This window comes from Bos indicus, chromosome 22 (genome assembly GCF_029378745.1).
Source record: "Bos indicus isolate NIAB-ARS_2022 breed Sahiwal x Tharparkar chromosome 22, NIAB-ARS_B.indTharparkar_mat_pri_1.0, whole genome shotgun sequence".
Taxonomy (NCBI): Eukaryota; Metazoa; Chordata; class Mammalia; order Artiodactyla; family Bovidae; genus Bos; species Bos indicus.
Genome location: NC_091781.1, coordinates 29,663,693 through 29,681,218, shown reverse-complemented (window position 1 = coordinate 29,681,218; position 17,526 = coordinate 29,663,693). Strand labels below are relative to the sequence as shown.

General features: G+C 40.4%; 1 long non-coding RNA gene across 1 annotated transcript in view; it reads right to left on the bottom strand.

Annotated features, from left to right (window-relative positions):
• The window catches only part of LOC139178684 (uncharacterized), a 358,504-nt gene that overhangs the window by 35,571 nt on the left and 305,407 nt on the right, over positions 1 to 17,526 (bottom strand). The gene's annotated exons all lie outside the window — the stretch shown is intronic.

Sequence of the window (17,526 nt, the reverse complement as noted above, 5' to 3'; positions counted from 1 at the left end):
CTACGGTTCAAACACCAGTGACAGAATGTTATTTTTTTCTCTTGCTCAAGTGGTACAACACTGCATATTATATTAAAGCCAAAAGATCTCACCTAATCTTTCCTTTTTGCCCAACTTTAACCCCAGATAATCAAACCTACTTGATGCCTTTTGTGGGATCTGCACCATCTGGCTGGGCCCTGGCCCTTTCCCTTCATTCTATACCATTCTCCCTGTATTTTCTACCAGTCAGCCATATTTGCCTCCTGTGAGTTCTTGAACTTGTCAAGTTCCTTCCAACTCAGGGGTTTTGCACACGCCATTCCCCCCCTTAGTCTGCAACGTTTCTCTCGGTTCTTCACTTATGCCTCCCTGAGTTAGAGTGGCGTTTAATTAAGCCTTTCTAACTGATTCTCCTGTACCCAGCCTCCACTCCCTGTGCTCTGACAGTTCAAATGCCTTGTTACATACTTGTATAGCCTGTTTTTCTCCTTCCTACCATTTCATATGATGGCAGTTAATTTATTGATTAATTGCATTAACTGATTATTACATTTTAAATTTCTGCTTCTCCCAGCAGGCTGTAAGTTTTAAGAGTGCCTGCACTGCTCACCCATGTATCCTTAACACCCAGCATGATGCTTAGCGCACTACCAGTGCTCAATACATATGAAAGAATGAATATTATGCAAATTACACTTTCTAGCTCTGAAGGTTTTGATTTCTCATTCCCTGATGGCTTCCACCCTCTTCAATTAGATAAAATATTTTGTAAACAACTGTGCTCAAGAAATATTGCAGATGGATCCCCCAACAAACAATCTGAGAGGGCTCTGTGTAAAGGTAAAGGGTAAAATGTTACAAAATCACTATCATTCTTTATCCATCATCAAAACATCACATTGTGCATTATTTGCAAACTAGATCTAATGAAACAGTAATATTTTCAGGGACTTGATAACAATGCTGGCAGTAGGAGCCTATAGAAAACAAGATGATTCTGTGATCTTGTTAAAGCTTGTGTTTACTCCCAAATTTAAGAAGAAATGCAAGCAGTGCTAATAGAAGTTAGACGGTATGGTGGTGACTTAATGCTTTGGAAATTTAGGGGACAGGTGTGACAGCCTATTGTGTCTCAGAATAAACAGTTTCAATAAAGTCATAAAGCATAAAAATGGGACGAGAATTTTATTTTACTTAATCTTATTTATTAGAACTTAACACTGAACAAGTGGTGTTGGCTGAACTATAGGAGTTTAAAAATTCCCCTTTCTCTATCAGGGGTCCCAAAGAGAAATATATCCATTTGTTCCATCACAAATGTTCAGCTGTAGATTTGAGGGATAATAAAAGCTCTGGCCTTGCTATTCAATTATTCAGTTGACAGGTAGAAAGATTTAGCTATCCAAATGGGCTTGTAACTCAGAAATGTAAATATATGTTTATTTTAAAGAATACCCATGTAATTTCAAAACAGACTAGTGTCAATCTAAATTTTTATTATGACAGTGGCAATTTGGCAATTATGTAAAAAGCTGTAAAAAAATTGGCAGTTATAAATTCTCTTTTTACTTGGTAGTCTTGATTATGCCTTCTGAGACAATATGTTCTTAAAATTTCTACACTAAACACAGAGAATGAATCATTGCAAAAAGGGTGACAATAGGACATTTATAAATATAGTATTTTTGTACTGAATTATGCTTCTAAGAAGAGTTTATGTATATTTTATAGTAGAACTACTTCAAAAATATGTATACATCACTAAAGGGAAAGCCAAAATAAAAGCGAGCAGTGTATTATCAATTTCTGGTAAAACTTTAAAATGCTGTCATTAATTATAGATGGAGCACTTTTCCTGCAATATATTCCTATTTGTTTGACACCTGGCGGGGCTGGGACCAATTTATTCACATTCTCTGTTACATGACATTCAGTCCCTGGGGCCATTATTTTCAAGGAAAACCAAGCACCATAACTAGAAGCCTACATGAATGATTCATAGTAGAACACTCTAGAACATGTCACTCAATGGTATATGCTGATTGTCTAATCCAACTTGACAGTTGAAGCTGCTGTGGCATCAGGAGGAAGTGATCCATTTACCATATCCTCCAGATAAGCTAAGCCCTTTCAGCAGCTGTGGAACCCAATAGGATTCCCTTGTCTGCAGGAAGTATTTGCAATGTTATCTTGACAAAGCATTTCCTGAAAATACACACACATACACACACATACACACACATACACACACACACACATACACACACACAGAGAATACAATGGCTGCTTATCTTTGGCATCTCCAGTTTAGTAGTGAACTTATCTTCTATTTTTAATAACCCTCTTATTATTTTAGAGGTAGCACCTTAACATTATAAAAAATTACAAAACACAATCAAGCAAACAAAACTCCACCTTCCTATCACCCAGAATCACCATGTCTTACATGTTGGTGCATATGCTTCTGGGTCTTCGTATGTTTGCATGTTTATTGTATCTATATATCGTTGTTCTTGCTCAGTCACTAAGCCATGTCCAGCTCTTTGGGACCTCATGGACTGCAGCACAGCCGACTCCTCTGTCCTCTGCTACCTCCCAGAGATTGCTCAAATTCATATTCACTGAGACAGTGATGCTATCTAACCATCTTATCCTCTGCCATCCCCTTCTTTTGCCTTCAATCTGTCCCAGCATCAGAGTCCTTTCCAATGAGTCAGCTCTTTGAATCAGGTGGCCAAAGTACTGGAGCTTCAACTTCAGCATCAGTCCTTACAATGACTATTCAGGGTTGATTTCCTTTAGGGTTGACTGGTTTGATTTCCTCACCATCCAAGGGACTCTCAAGAGTCTTCTCCAGCACCGCAGTTCAAAAGCATCAATTCTTTGGTGCTCAGCCTCCTTTATGGTCTAACTCTCACATCTGTACATGACTACTAGAAAGACCATAGCTTTGACTAGACGCACCTTTGTCAGCAAAGAGATGTCTCTGCTTTTAAACACACTGTCTAGGTTTGTCATAGCTTTTCTCTCAAGGAGCAAGCACCTCTTAATTTCATGGCTGGAGTCCCCATCTACAGTAATTTTGGAGCCCAAGAAAATAAAATCTGTCACTGCTTCTACTCTTTCTCCTTCTATTTGCCGTGAAGTGATGGGACTGGATTCCATGATCTTAGTTTTTTGAATGCTGAGTTTCAAGCCAACTTTTTAACTCTCCTCTTTCACCCTCATCAAGAGGCTCTTTAGTTTCTCTTCACTTTCTGTCATTAGAGTGGCATCATCTGCATATATGAGATCACTGATATTTCTCCTGGCAATCTTGATTCATCCAGCCCAGAATTTCATATGATATACTCTGAACAAAAGTTAAATAAGCAGAGTTACAATATACAGCCTTGACGTACTCCTTTCCCAATTTTGATCCAGTCAGTTGTTCCATGTCTGGTTCTAATTTTTGCTTCTTCATCTGCATACAGGTTTCTCAGGAGACAGGGAAGGTGGTCTGGTATTCCCATTTCCTTAAGAATTCTCCACAGTTTGTTGTGATTCACACAGTCAAAGGCTTCAGCATAGTCAATGGAGCAGAAGGAGATGTTTCCCTGGAATTTCCTGGCTTTCTCCATGATCCAATGAGTGTTGACAATTTCATCTCTTGTTTCTCTGATGTTTCTAAACCCAGCTTGTACATCTGGAAGTTTTCAGTTCATGTAGTGCTGAGGTTTAACTTAAAGGATTCTGAGCATAACCTTGCTAGCATGTGACATGGGCACAATTGTACTATAGTTTGAACATTCTATGGCATTGCCTTTCTTTGGGATTGGAATGAAAAGTGACTTTTTCCAGTCCTGTGGCCACTGCTGAGCTTTCTAAATTTGCTGACATATGGAGTGCAGTACTTTAATAGCATCATCCCTTAGGATTTTAAATAGCTCAGGGGAATTCCATTACCTTCACTAGCTTTGTTTATAGTAATGGTTTCTAAGGCCCACTTGATTTCACATTCCAGGAAGTCTGGCTCTAGGTGAGTGACCACACCATCAAGGTTATTTGGGTCCTTAAGACCTTTTTTGTATAGCTCTTCTGTGTATTCTTGCCACCTCTTCTTAATCTCCTCTGTTTCTATTAGGTTCTTACTGTTTTTGTCCCTTATTGTGCCCATCCTTGCATGAAATTTCCCTTGATATTTTCAATTTCTTTGAAGCGATCTCTAGTCTTTCCCATTTTATTGTTTTCCTCTATTTCTTTGCATTGTTCATTTAAGAAGGCCTTCTTATCTCTCCTTTCTGTTCTCTGGAACTCTGCATTCAGCTGAGTATATCTTTTCCTTTCTCCCTTACCTTTCTCTTCTCTTCTTTCCTCAGCTATTTGTAAGGCCTCCTTAGACAAACATTCTGCCTTCTTGCATTTCTTTTTCTTTGGGATGGCTTTGGTCACTGCCTTCTGTACAATGTTACAAATCTCCATCCATAGTTCTTCAGGTACTCTGTCTACCAGATCTAACCCCTTGAGTCTATTTGTCACCTTCACTGTATAATCATAAGGGATTTGATTTAGGTCATACCTGAATGGCCTAGTGGTGTTCCCCACTTTCCTCAATTTAAGCTTGAACTTTGCCATAAGGAGCTCATGATCTGAGTCACAGTCAGCTCCAGGTCTTGTTTTTGCTGGCCATATAGAGCTTCGCCATCTTTGGCTGCAAAAAAACATAATCTGATTTTGTTATTGACTGTCTGGTGATGTCCATGTGTATCTATATATACACACATATGCATATTTTTCTTTTCCAATTTGAAATTATACTCTACATACTGTTGTAACACTTAACCTTCTTGGGTCAACGATCTTAACCTTTCTGCTTCAGTACGTTTTCTTTGTCACTGAAGATCTTACAAGTATTTTAGTCCTATCCAGGAATCCTGTGAATAAAGCTCTCTGGCTGTTATAGCAGCTCTTATTTTTCTGCAGTCTGTCAGGATCCCCTTTTTATGACATTGGCTTATTGAAGACATGGGGTGAGTTTTCCCGTGCAAAATCTCACCTACTAGATTTGTCTATTTGTTCCTTATTGTACCATGAAGCTGATTTCTATACCCCTCTTATCTTGTACAGACTGAAAGTTAGCTCTAAAGTACTGGTGGATTCATATTTTTGACTAGAAATCACCAGAGGGGATCCTGTGTCTAGAACCGCACTGTCCAGTGTGGTAGCTGCCAGCCATATGTAGTCATTTACGTTTCAGCTCAAGTTAATTAAAACTGAAAATAAAGTTCCTCACTTGCACCAGCCCCATTTCAAGTGCTCTAAAGCCCCATGCAGCTGGCGGCTGTCATTTGGACAAGGCATACATGGAATGCTTCCTTCATCACAGAAAGTTCTACCAGACTTACTACCTAGAGATTGAGTTTATTTCTTCATTGCTTAAGTCTAGGCTTGGGTCAATCAAACACTAGTGTAAATGTGATGCAACAGAGGCTTGGAGAATGTCTGTGCTTCAGCAGTTGCCCATCTTTGGCTGCTGAGCCCCTGAGACTGCCATGTAAAGAAGCCTGGACTAGCCGACTGGAGGATGAGATACCCCATGGACAGTGCCCCCAGCTACTCCTGCTGAGGCTCCAGAAATGTGAATAAAGCCATCCAAGGCCATCTTGAGAGACCACAGAGAAGGCGACCTCAGTTATTCAGCCATCTCTGTCGACTTCCTGACAGATGAGTAAGGCCATCTGAGACCCAGCAGCCCCAGGTGAGCAAGCCATCAATTGAACATAGAGATGAATAAAGCTGGTCTAGACAGAAGAACCAACCAACTGACTCACAGAGTGATGAAGAATAATAAATGATTATTCTTTTTACCAACAGATTTTTTGAATGGGTTATTACTCAGCAATAGATAACTAACAGATGATCAGAAAGGAATTGCTACAGTGTTACTTTGGCCCTATGCAATGTATTGTTCTCCATTAAACACTCACCTAATATATAAATCTTGCCTAAATCCACAATTTCATAGATTTTATAAAATTATATTTTTTAACTTTCATCATTCATGTAATATACTAACTTTACATGTGATACACTAACTTTCCTTCTACATGTACTAACTGGTGTTTTTTGTAAAGTAGAGTTCCTCTTCATCAAGTGGGATAGTTGGTTATCTTATCATACAATACCTCCTGGAAAGGTAGGATAAATCTTTAGTTTTTTTTTCCTTTATTTACCAATTCAAAAGTAAGAAGTTGTTTAATGGCCATCTCATACTACACTTTTCTGGTTTTGTCTTGAGTGACTTAATGAAGTCATGAATTTTATACATTAAATACATTTTATCAATATCTGTAACCATTATTCTTTTTGATGCCCAAATTGTCCCAACTTTGGCCACTGGAAGCCCCTTCTGACCACCTTCTATGTCTGTTTGATACAAGTCTATTAATCTTAGAAAACTTCCTTTCCTTCTGGTCAGAAGTTACCTCAAATTCATCCTATATCTTCCCTGCCCCAGACCTAGAACCAGCCATTTCTCTCAGGAGTGTTGGGGGTGGTATTGAAGTACATGATTGGATGACTCAACTGTACCTGAGATGAGGAAATGCGATTTGAGCATGTCAGTTCTTCTTGCTTTCTTGGGCTCCTACTCATACTCTTTGTTCTCAGATCTTCTCACAGTAGTTCTCACTCAAGATACAACCCTCCTCTGTGTTTGGACACTTGGTGGGTTTGCAGCTTATAAGATTTCAGAATCTCCCTTCCTTCCTATTGTGTCAGCATTGATTTCATACCAGTTCTGCTGCCTCTCTGGGTTTGGGGTTTTCTCTGTCTCCTAATATTGCTGAAGATGTTGTAAATGAGTGTTGCTTTTTGCTATTCCTGATGTGCTCACTGCTTTTCAGAAACTGAAGTAGAAAGATTACAAATTGGGCTGCCTTCAATCCCTATGCTCCTGCTGCTGTTCAGTTGCTAAGTTGCATCTGACTTTTTGAGACCCCCTGGACTGTAGCCCACCAGGTTCCACTGCCCACGGGGTTCTCCAGGCAAGAATACTGGAGTGGGTTGCCATTTCCTTCTCCATCAATCCCTACACTCAATCCTCAATCCAAACGAGAGTTGGGCAAGTGACCCAGGTAAGGTTAATCAGAAGGTTCATCTTCCGGACCATGGTTTTATGCCAAGAAAGAGCACTGACCTACCTCTATCTAATCAAAAGCTGTCTGGGACTTATACTGGAATGACTGGATGAGAGGAGCAGAATGAATAAAAGCCTGGAACTGCTAGAAGCTCTCTGACTCTCTCCTGGAGAGAATCTCACTGAGACTGACACCAACATGGAGAAGAGTATTGAAAAGTAAAAAGAGACAGACTTCTAAGGGCCTCATTTGGGCTCCTGACTCGAGCCTTACCTGCCAGACCAAACCTATGTTTTTTCACATACATAATTTTTTAAAGCCCTTTTAGTTAAATCAATGAAGATGAAGTGGTTATATCAGTGAATGGCACACAGGAAGTCCCCAATATATGCTATCATTATCATTTTTGAAAACTAATTTGAGTTAGGTTTCTGTTCGTAAGTACAATATTAACAACAAAAAAATAATACCAAAGATTTTTGAGAATTGTGCTAAGCACTTTACACATTACATCATTAAATCCTTACTTCAAGCCATGAAGTAAATATTCTTACTCCCATTTTAAAGACTTAAAACAGAGCTGAGGCTTCAAGAAGTTTAAGTAAGCTGGTCACAGAGCTGGTGAAAGGAAGAGTTGGGATTTCAACCTTAGTAGATTGAGTCCAGAATCCAAGCTCCAAACGGCTTACAAATTTTTGGCGATTTAAAAATAATTAAAAGATAGGCACTTAATCGAAAGCAGCCAGAAAATCACCTGTAACATTGTGCTTAGTTGAGAAATATGTCTCTGTGTTTAAAATCTACGCTTTGTTAACAGTTCACGAAGTTAGAGGCTCCGCTGATATTCTCACAATAGTGCACCGAAATGACTTCACACCAGATTTTATAACCGAATGCTCAATTTCACTTTGCAGAATTCTTCATGTTAATTTCTTTGAAAACTGCCAGTTGAAACAATTAGCAGAGTAGCTGAACAATCAAACCTACGGGATAAGGCAGACCAGATTTCCAGGACAGTGCCTTGTTGGTTGAGGGGGAATTCTGTTTAGTTTTCTTCTCACTCTCCAAGCAATGAAATTTCCCCTCCTAGCCAAATATGAACAACATGTTTTAAAACACGCAGTCTTTACAATTTAATTAAAATTAAAGTGTTATAAATTGAATTCAATTACTACCCATTTCTCTTTTTAAATATGCTTAATAATAAATAAGCTTAACCAAAGTGACGTTATCGTCATAGATTCATTTTCCCCCTGTTTCTTCACAGCACCTTTGTCATGATCATCTCATTAACAGGCACTAATGTGCTTTTCTACATCCTCACTAAAGAAAGGAAAAGAAAAAAACATGAAAATATTCTATCCCATAAACATCTAATTAGAATTTCTCTGGGGAAAGGCATTTTGAAACAAAATATAACCACGCTGCTTTGAATATATAATGATAATTCTCTTTAGTTTATAGCCAGCCTGCCTCTGGGAAATGAGTCATGGAGACACCAATATGTCAGTAAATTCTAATTTGTTTCTGTACATTTTCAGCCAATATGCAATAATACCATGGGTTAGCAACAATTTTTACCCATTTTACAAATAAGGAATCACAGGCTCAGAGAAATTAAGTAAGCTGAAAAGCACACAACTAGGAAGTGAAAGGATATAGACCTACATGATGCCAAAATTTACACTTGGAACTTCTACTTTTCCTCTTCTAATAAAAATTCACTGAAAATTTTGGAATTACAGAAATAGTCCACAGAGGATAAGACACATCTGCTCCAAGAGTAGTTTCTTCCAGAGTCTGCAGTCCTGAAATCATCCTGAGGATGAGTTAAGTGGTTGAGAACTCATGTTAAATGCTTCCCAGGAGACCCTCCATAAGTTAGGGATCAACTGAAGTCCCACTGAGGAATCAAGGTCTCCTTGAAGCGGGAGAAAAGTCTTCCCTAGCTGGGTATAGTTCCCAGGGTACCTGTGAGTTCCCAAGGATGATCAACAGTGGTAACATTCATTACCTTAAAGGGAAGCCACCACCCCACCTTGCCCAACACAGACCAGCAATTACAGTGTAGTGTGTTGATGACTATGAGGAGCGAAGAACAGGCAGCTTGGGACGTGCACAACCGGGATGACTGAATCTAATTTGGGGGATGACCTGAGCTGAGACCTAAAAGATGAATAAGAATTCTCAGGGAAGAGGGAGGCTCTGTGTCATATGGTTGAATGGTGGGATCTAGGATCTGATGGCTAGGCAAGTTGATTAATCCATATCAGCCTCAGTTTTCACATTTTAAAATGGGAATAGGAATAATAATTCATATCTCATAAGCAATTGTCCTCACAAGGAAAGATTAAGTAGGATATGTGTGTGTATGTGTGTGTGTGTGTTGTTCTTCAATCATTAAGTAGTATCTGACTCTTTTGTAGCCCACCAGGCTCCTCTGTCCATGGGATTTCTCAAGCAAGAATACTGGAGTAGGTTGCCATTTCCTTCTCCAACTATGTATGTGTCTCTCTGGAGCCCTTCCCGTCACAGTCCCAGCTCCTGCTGCTCAGACCCACCATATTTGTAGCTTCCCTAGATGACCCTGGACTCTGGCAACACTGCTTTACCTGTGGTCTCCTAGCTATAAGTAAAGTAGAGATTTCCTGCTGGGCAGCCTCACCATCTCATTTGACTTCTCAACCCTTTCATTAACTACATAACTGTTCCATGGTATACAGTTCACTCTCTTTGAAACACCTGGAGTGGTTACTATTGTGCCAACTAGACTCTGACTATACAGTTTCCAAGGAAAACCCAGGATAGGGCATGCATGTCTGGTGCACAATACCTATAGATGCCCAATTCAGTTCAGTTCAGTCTCTCAGTCATGTCTGACTCTTTGCAACCCCATGAATCGCAGCACACCAGGCCTCCCTGTCCATCACCAACTCCACTACAGACTAAATTCTGGCTGGTTTGTGAAGTTTCTCTACCAGCAACTAGAATTTTGTCCATTAATCTCAGACTGTACCTACCTTACTGCTAGTTGCTAACATAACTCTTCAGGTACCACCCTTCAAGAGGCCTGTAATAAAAGAAGCAGCAGCAATAACAAGTACACACACACCATCTACCAGGCCAGGCACTGTTCTAAGTGCTTTGCATGTGTACCTCCCTGGGTACCCATGGTGATGCTATGAAGTGGTGCTACCATATCGCTGTTTTACAGACGAGGAAACCAAGGCACATAGAAGAGAATTCCTGAAATCAAAGGGCTGGTAAGAGGTCAGACTGAGATTTGAATTTCTCTGGCTTCAGAGCCTACCTCTCAAACAGGATATTTCACATTCTCCAGGAAAGGGAGGAATTGGATAAGGTTTGCAAAAATCCATTTTGTACACCATCTGACTAAAGTGGAAATCTCTCTATTCAGAGGTGACAGGAGCACCTGATCTGAAGTAGCTGATGTCCAGTGCCCACTAGGGGTCCTCTGGGTGAGGGGAGTCAGTATGAGGTAGAGATGTCCTGATCTTGTGTTTGGGGTTTTCCTCCTAGCAGTTGCCAGCTGTGAAGGATAACTCAACTAACCCCAGTAAACCCTGGATTACACAAGAGGATTAAAGATCTATCTGCAAAAACTAGTTGTGGCACAAAACAATCACTCTGATCACAAGAAATGTGGTGCAGAATTCTGTGAAAACGGTATGAATGTCGTGCCAAACCACACTCAGCATTCCAGTGAGTAGAATCCAAATGAAATGAGGAAATAATCACAGGGCTAAGATGCTGCCTAATTAAAGCTAAATTTAGCCAACTCTGGTTTTTCAGAGTTGTCGTGAAATCCATTTCAGCGTAGACAATAATCATGATAAACTAGGATAATGAGCAAAGGAACTGAATTTGAAAGGTGGAGTGTCATCAGTATAATAATTAAGTTAAAAAACACTTCACACACTCACACACACACAAGGGCAATTTGAGGTTGACATTTTCGGTGATTTTACTGTGACTTCATGGCTTTCTAACTTGAAAGAAAGAATGAATATCAGGTGATATGGTGATTCTCTTGCCATTTCCAGGGGCCCTGAGTGAAGCTGGTGTCTCATGGCAATGTGGTGGGTGATGGGGGAGGACTAGGACTTTAATTACAAGGCAGGGCAGATGTGGGCTCTGTTCCTCCCGACAGCTCCACCGCTGGACCTGCGGTGACACCGCAGACCTGGCTCCAACGCAGATTGCAAGGAAAGGGGAAAGGGGCTGCTCAGGAAATGGGGCTCGGGGCCAAGTGGACACTTTGGACTTGAGCTGCCTTTCCCCTGTGAGCCTTTGCCTTCTCTTCAGTTAATACATATCACTGAGAAGTAATCAGGAAATGCCTGTGAAGCTTCCACTCCCACAAAATGGAAACAGGGAGAAGATAAAGGTGTGTGTGTTGGGGGAAATGGTTGATAAAAAAAAATTCTTTATGGTCAAGATTCTGACACACATACATGTATGTGCACACATATGTAATAAGAAGGCTCTAGCTGTTTTGTGCCTTTTTCCTGCCTTTAGGGAAATTAAATACAGACTAATGATGTGGCTACTGACCTGCCATCTAATTTCAGACAGAACTGAGTGAGCATGAGATTCAATTTCTCTTAGATCCTCCCTCAATATTCAATTTATTATCTCCTAGGTATCAGAGACTTTGTCTTATTTTATCTATGTTGCAATACAAAAAAGTAGGCAACATTATCCCTAATTTAGAGGTTAAGAAATCAAGACTCTGACAATTTGAGTCAGTTGCCCGCATATCACAGAAGAGCAGGTGACACGTTTGGGATTCAGTGTCTAAACTGCCAGACTACAGTGCAACACTGCCTCCTAGCTCCTGCCTGCAGTAAAGTGTCAGAGTGTCTCCATGTCCTGCCCAGTCTGATTATGAGCTATCTATTATAAACATTTTTAAAAATATGGCTTTAAAAATGCAAACAATAGATCTTCCTTCACTTACAATGGGGCTACATCTCCATAAACCCATCATAAGTTGAAAATATCTCAAGTCAAAATGCATCTAATACACTTAATTTACCAAATATCACAGCTTAGCCTAGCCAGCCCGAAACGTGCTCAGAAAGCTTACAATAGCCTACAGTTGGACAAAATCACCTATCACAAAGCCTATTTTATACCAAAGTGCTGAATATCTCGTGTAATGTTTGAATACTGTACTGAAAGTGAAAAATAGAGCAGTTGTCTGGGCACAGAATGGTTGTAGGTGCACTGATTGTTTTTCTTGCTGGTCGCATGGCTGAGAGGGTGCTGTGGCACCAGAGAGTGCTGTACCACATGCCTCTAGCCCAAGGAGAGAACTAAATCAAAAATTCAAAGTACAGTTTCTACTGAATGCATGCCACCATCAAGCTGAAAAGTTCTAAGTCAAACCATCAAATCAGGGGCCATCTATATTAAGTTTCAGTTTTAAAGACAAAATCCAAGCAATGGACAAAAGAGACTTTCTCAACTGGCCCTGCATCTTCTTATAATTATTTCAAAAGTGGCATAAATTAGAATGTTCTTTTGGAGGCAATAAAACCCCACACTAAGTGAATCCAACACTTTTAAATACACCCCAAAATTAGAAAACTGAGAAAATAAACTGGAATATATACGTTTGTTTATAATCAACTTTAATATTAAGATAAGAATTTCACAGTCTTTGCCTTTGTTGACCTCTAAAGAGAATCTGCTCTGCTAGTTCTAGCACGCTCCTCCCCAACTCTGCCCAGGCGCTATGGCATTGCTTCTCAAAGTGTGGGTCAGGGAGAAAGACTGTGACAAATGCACCAAATAATATATCTCTCTCATCATATCTTTATGACTCAATCTGACAGTCAATTTAAGTAATTTAAAATGATATATATCATAAAATAATACAGCCCAGGAAAGATATTACTAAATACAAGATGGACGAGATGATTTTATCATTTCAATGCTGCCCTCAATGGTATTTTCTAAAACTGGTTGCAACAATATCTGTCTTACCACTCGTAATATGACTCTGACACTCTCCCCTCTGATAGATGGGCTCAAGTTTCCACCCCTTGAGTGTGGGCAGGCTTGTGATCATCATGAAGGTGACTTCCAGGGCCTGGCATCAAGGGCAACACAGCTCCTACCTGGTTGCTGTGGAGCACTTGGTCTTGGAAGCCAGGCACCGTGCTGTGAGGAAGCCCAAGCAGTCCCAGGGTGAGGCCAAGTATAGATGTACTGGTCCTCAATCATCCCGAAGTCTCTGAAAACGTCAGCATTGACTGCCAGACAAGCAAGTGAGTGAATCTTCAGACGATGCCACACCCTAGTCACAGAGTCACCTCTAGGCTTTGAGTCTGCCTAGGTAGGTTCCAGATATCATGGCCTAAAGATGAGCTGATGCCTCTGTGCTCCCTTTCAAATTCCTGGCCCACACAATTATATGCATAATAAAATGGTTGCTGTTTTATGCCATAATTTTGTGAAAATTTGCTATGCAATAATAATAAGAAGAAATGCCCTTCTTCCTTCCCTTCTTTCCTTCTCATCTTTAAAGACATAAATACTATCTTCTTTATAACTCTACCTCTGCCCTCTAATAACAGTTTATATCCACTGCTATTAAAGAAAGCAACATTTTATTCCACCAGTAATTACATTTCAGTCTGCCCAACACAAGTTTTTGGGCTTTGTAAGGACAGGGACTTTATTGATTTCCATTCCCCTAAAGCATGTGTTGTATGCATGAATAAATTAATGAATGATAGAAATTGTCTAGAAACCATCATACTTTTGACCTCAATCTTATCTTTCCAAATATGGAGAAGCTTGATAAGTTTTAAAGCTATTGTGTTTGTGAACAGATATCACTTATCAATCGATACACATGCAATCAATACACTTTCTTATTCTGTGTAAAGAGGCTAAGCTGAAAGTCTAGGAACAAAACACAAGAATATTCACAAGTCTGGGGGCAAATGCTGGCTATGCCCCTCCCATGTCCTTCTGAACTCTTGGTTGGGGGGTCCCCCAACCACATGCCTACCATGTCCAGTTATAGGTTCTACAACTTCCTCTAAAGGCTTGCTCTCAGCTCCTGAGAAGCACAGGTGAAAAGTGCCAGGGAATTAAAATTCTAGAAACAGTACTCAGCAATCATGAATATGTGCTGGAAGATGAATGAATCTCACTCATCACAATTTCTCACTTGCTGACTGAGTTAATTCTGGGGCTTATTCTATACTGTCCTCCAGAACCCCACAGCAGGATTGGGCCCCAGTGGCACTATGTGGGAAATTTCTCAATAATCTTGCTTTTCCCACCTTTATTCCCACAATCTCTTGCTAATACTCTTGGGATCACCTTTGAAATAAACCACTGGTACTCTAATTCTCAAAGCTATGGTTTTTCCAGTAGTCATATATGAATGTGAAAGTGGGACCATAAAGAAGGTTGAATGCTGAAGAATTGATGCTTTTGAATTGTGGTGCTGGAGAAGACTTCTTTGGACTGCAACAAGATCAAACTATTCAATCCTAAAGGAAATCAACCCTGAATATTCATTAGAAGGACTGATGCTGAAGCTAAAGCTCCAATACTTTGGCCACCTGATGCAAAGAGCCAACTCATTAAAAAAGACTCTGATGCTGGGAAAGATCGAAGGCAGGAGGAGAAGGGGATGAGATGGTTGAATGGCATCACTGACTCACTGGACATGAGTTTGAGCAAGCTCTGGGAGATTGTGAAGGACAGGGAAGCCTGGCATGCTGCAATCCATGGGGTCACGAAAAGTAGGACACTACTGAGCAACTGAACAACAACAACTCAAATTCTCTACCCAGGGTCTACTTCTGGGGAAAACACAAAATGAGCAGTACCCTAAAAACACAGAACGGGTATTACTGACAAAACAAAAACAAGAGGAGAGTACAGGCAGATAAAATTCGCCCAGCAAGTTCAATTTCTTCCAGTGGGTTTTGACAAATGACTTCAACACAAATCTCCATGTGCTACTGATTAAAGATAATCAACTCAAGATTCAGGCCATAATAAAGGAAAGCAGACAAAGGGCTTATTTACGCATTAGTGAGGACACTTTTGGTTGCAAGGGACAGAAAACAGAGTAGCTTGAGCAAAGTAGAAATTGCCTAGCTTGTGTAACTGAAGTGCTGCAAGAAGAGGAAGGTCTGCAGGCATGTTATTGGTGTTACCAAAAATCTGTTACTGCCACTGATCAACTGTGCTTTTTTCTTGACTTTTTACTATTCAGTGAGCTCTTTGAAAGCAATGGGAAGATGCAGCTTCAGATTCACATCTCCCTCACTTAGTAACCCCAACAGAACAAGAGATACTGTTCCCCAAGAGTTCCATGTAAAATCTTGCTCTTGGTTTTCATTCCTGAAGTGACAACTGCACTCAGGGCATACAGAATATGCACATTGTACAGCCTGGCATAGGGTCAGCAGTGGCTCCCTGAAGGAATTTTGGGGCTATCACCCAAAGAAGCCCAACAGATGCCCACTACATTACAACGGAAACTTCACTTTAAAAATGAGGAAGCACAGACAGGCAAAAACAAAGCTTTCAGTTATTCAAGATGTAAAAATCCCATCTTTTGGGAAAGCCAGTTTCTCTTGGCTTGTAATGAAAAAGCTAGGGCTGTTAAGTGTATTGCATATAAGTAAATAAACAACAAGGGTCCTTTCTTCCCTCTGGGACCCAGTGGCCTGAACTCAATGCAGCTTGAAACTGGGGAGTGGACAGGGGAGCTACAGGAGGAGCACTCTCTCTTTGGTTTGAGGAGGGGAGAAGAGGTTTCCTAACACTAAGAGAGGATGAGAAAACATCCTGCTTGTCTTTGTTGCTGTTCTTTCTTGTCTCTTCCATCCTGCTGCACCTCAGCCCACAAGTAGTCTTGAGGTGCAAACGGTGGTGTTGTCAGAGAAGAGGCAGCAGTGCAGACCCACGGGAGCTTAGCACTTGGTGGAAGGGACCTTTGCCTCCAAACACAAGAGTTGTGGTCTCTCCAGAAGGTAAGGCAAACCATCATTGCTTTTTAACCATCTAAGTCCTAAAACATGGCTCTGGATGTAAGCACACCTGTGGGCTGTGTGTGGCAGAGTGAGATTGATAAAGCTCCAGTTTTCTGCCCAGGTGAGCAAAAAGTGGAGTTCAGGGAGCTGAAAAGTGTCAGGGACATTCAAGAGAGAGGAGAAAGCTCCTGGGCTCACTCACTCACATCTGGAGTTGTCTCTAAACCACACACATAGCCCTTAGAACTGAGCTACAGAATAGACTATGCCCAAGTTCCTGGCTGGACCCTGGGTGGTGAAGATATGGCACAAATCTAAATAGTACCACACTAGATTTAAAAGCTGAACTGGCCTTGAAACCACAACCCATAGAAAGCCGATTAGAAACTGAGGACTGAGCCCCACTGGGCTAATTAACTGCTAAAACAAAAATATCAACAATCTCCATAGGATTTCAGAAAGACTCAGAATCTTATAATGTAATATTTTAAATGTCCAGGATACAAACCAAAATTTCTCAGCATGTAAAGAAATGGGAATCTCAGCTCACATGGAAAAGGACACCCATGCTGAGATAACACAGATATCAGAATTATCTGACAAAGCTTTAAAGCAGCTGTTAAAGAAATGCTCTAACAAGGAATCTGGAAGACCTTGGACATAAATGGAAAAACAAAAAGTCTCAGCAAAGAAGGTAAAATGAACCAAATAAACATTGTATTTTCTTTTCCAAATAAACATTTTAGAGCTGAAAAATACAATCACTGAAATGAAAAACTCACTGGATGGACTCATCAGCAGAATAGAGATGGTAGAGAAGAGTCAGTGAACTTGAAGATAGACTAATAGGAAGAAAACAACCTGAGCAATGCAGAAAAGAAAGATTAAAAAGTAAACAGATCCTGAAGGACCTGGGAGAGAATACCAGAAGGTTTAACATTCCTATCTGGGAGACTTCCCTGTTGCTCCAGTGTTTAAGACTCTGCATTCCCAAAGCAGGGGGCTCAGATTTGACTCCTGGTCAGGAAACTAGATTCCGCATCTGCAACTAAGAGCCCACATGCTGTGGAGCCCACGTGCTGCAACTAAAGATCCCATGTGCCAAAACTAAGACCCAGTATAGGAAAGTTAAAAAACAAAAATAACACATTCCTAATATTGGAGTTTGAGAAGAGGTAGAAAAAAGAACAGAAAATACATTAGAAGAAATAACAATATAAGAACCTCCCAAATTTGGCAAAAGTTGTCAAAGTGTAGAGTTAGGGACCTTAGTAAGTCCCAATAATAAAAGCCTAAAGAAATCTATTTCTTTGAGCACCTCCCCCCCTTTTTTTGGTGGGGGTTGGGGGGGGGGGGCGCGGTAATCATGGAAAAAGCAAGAGAGTTCCAGAAAA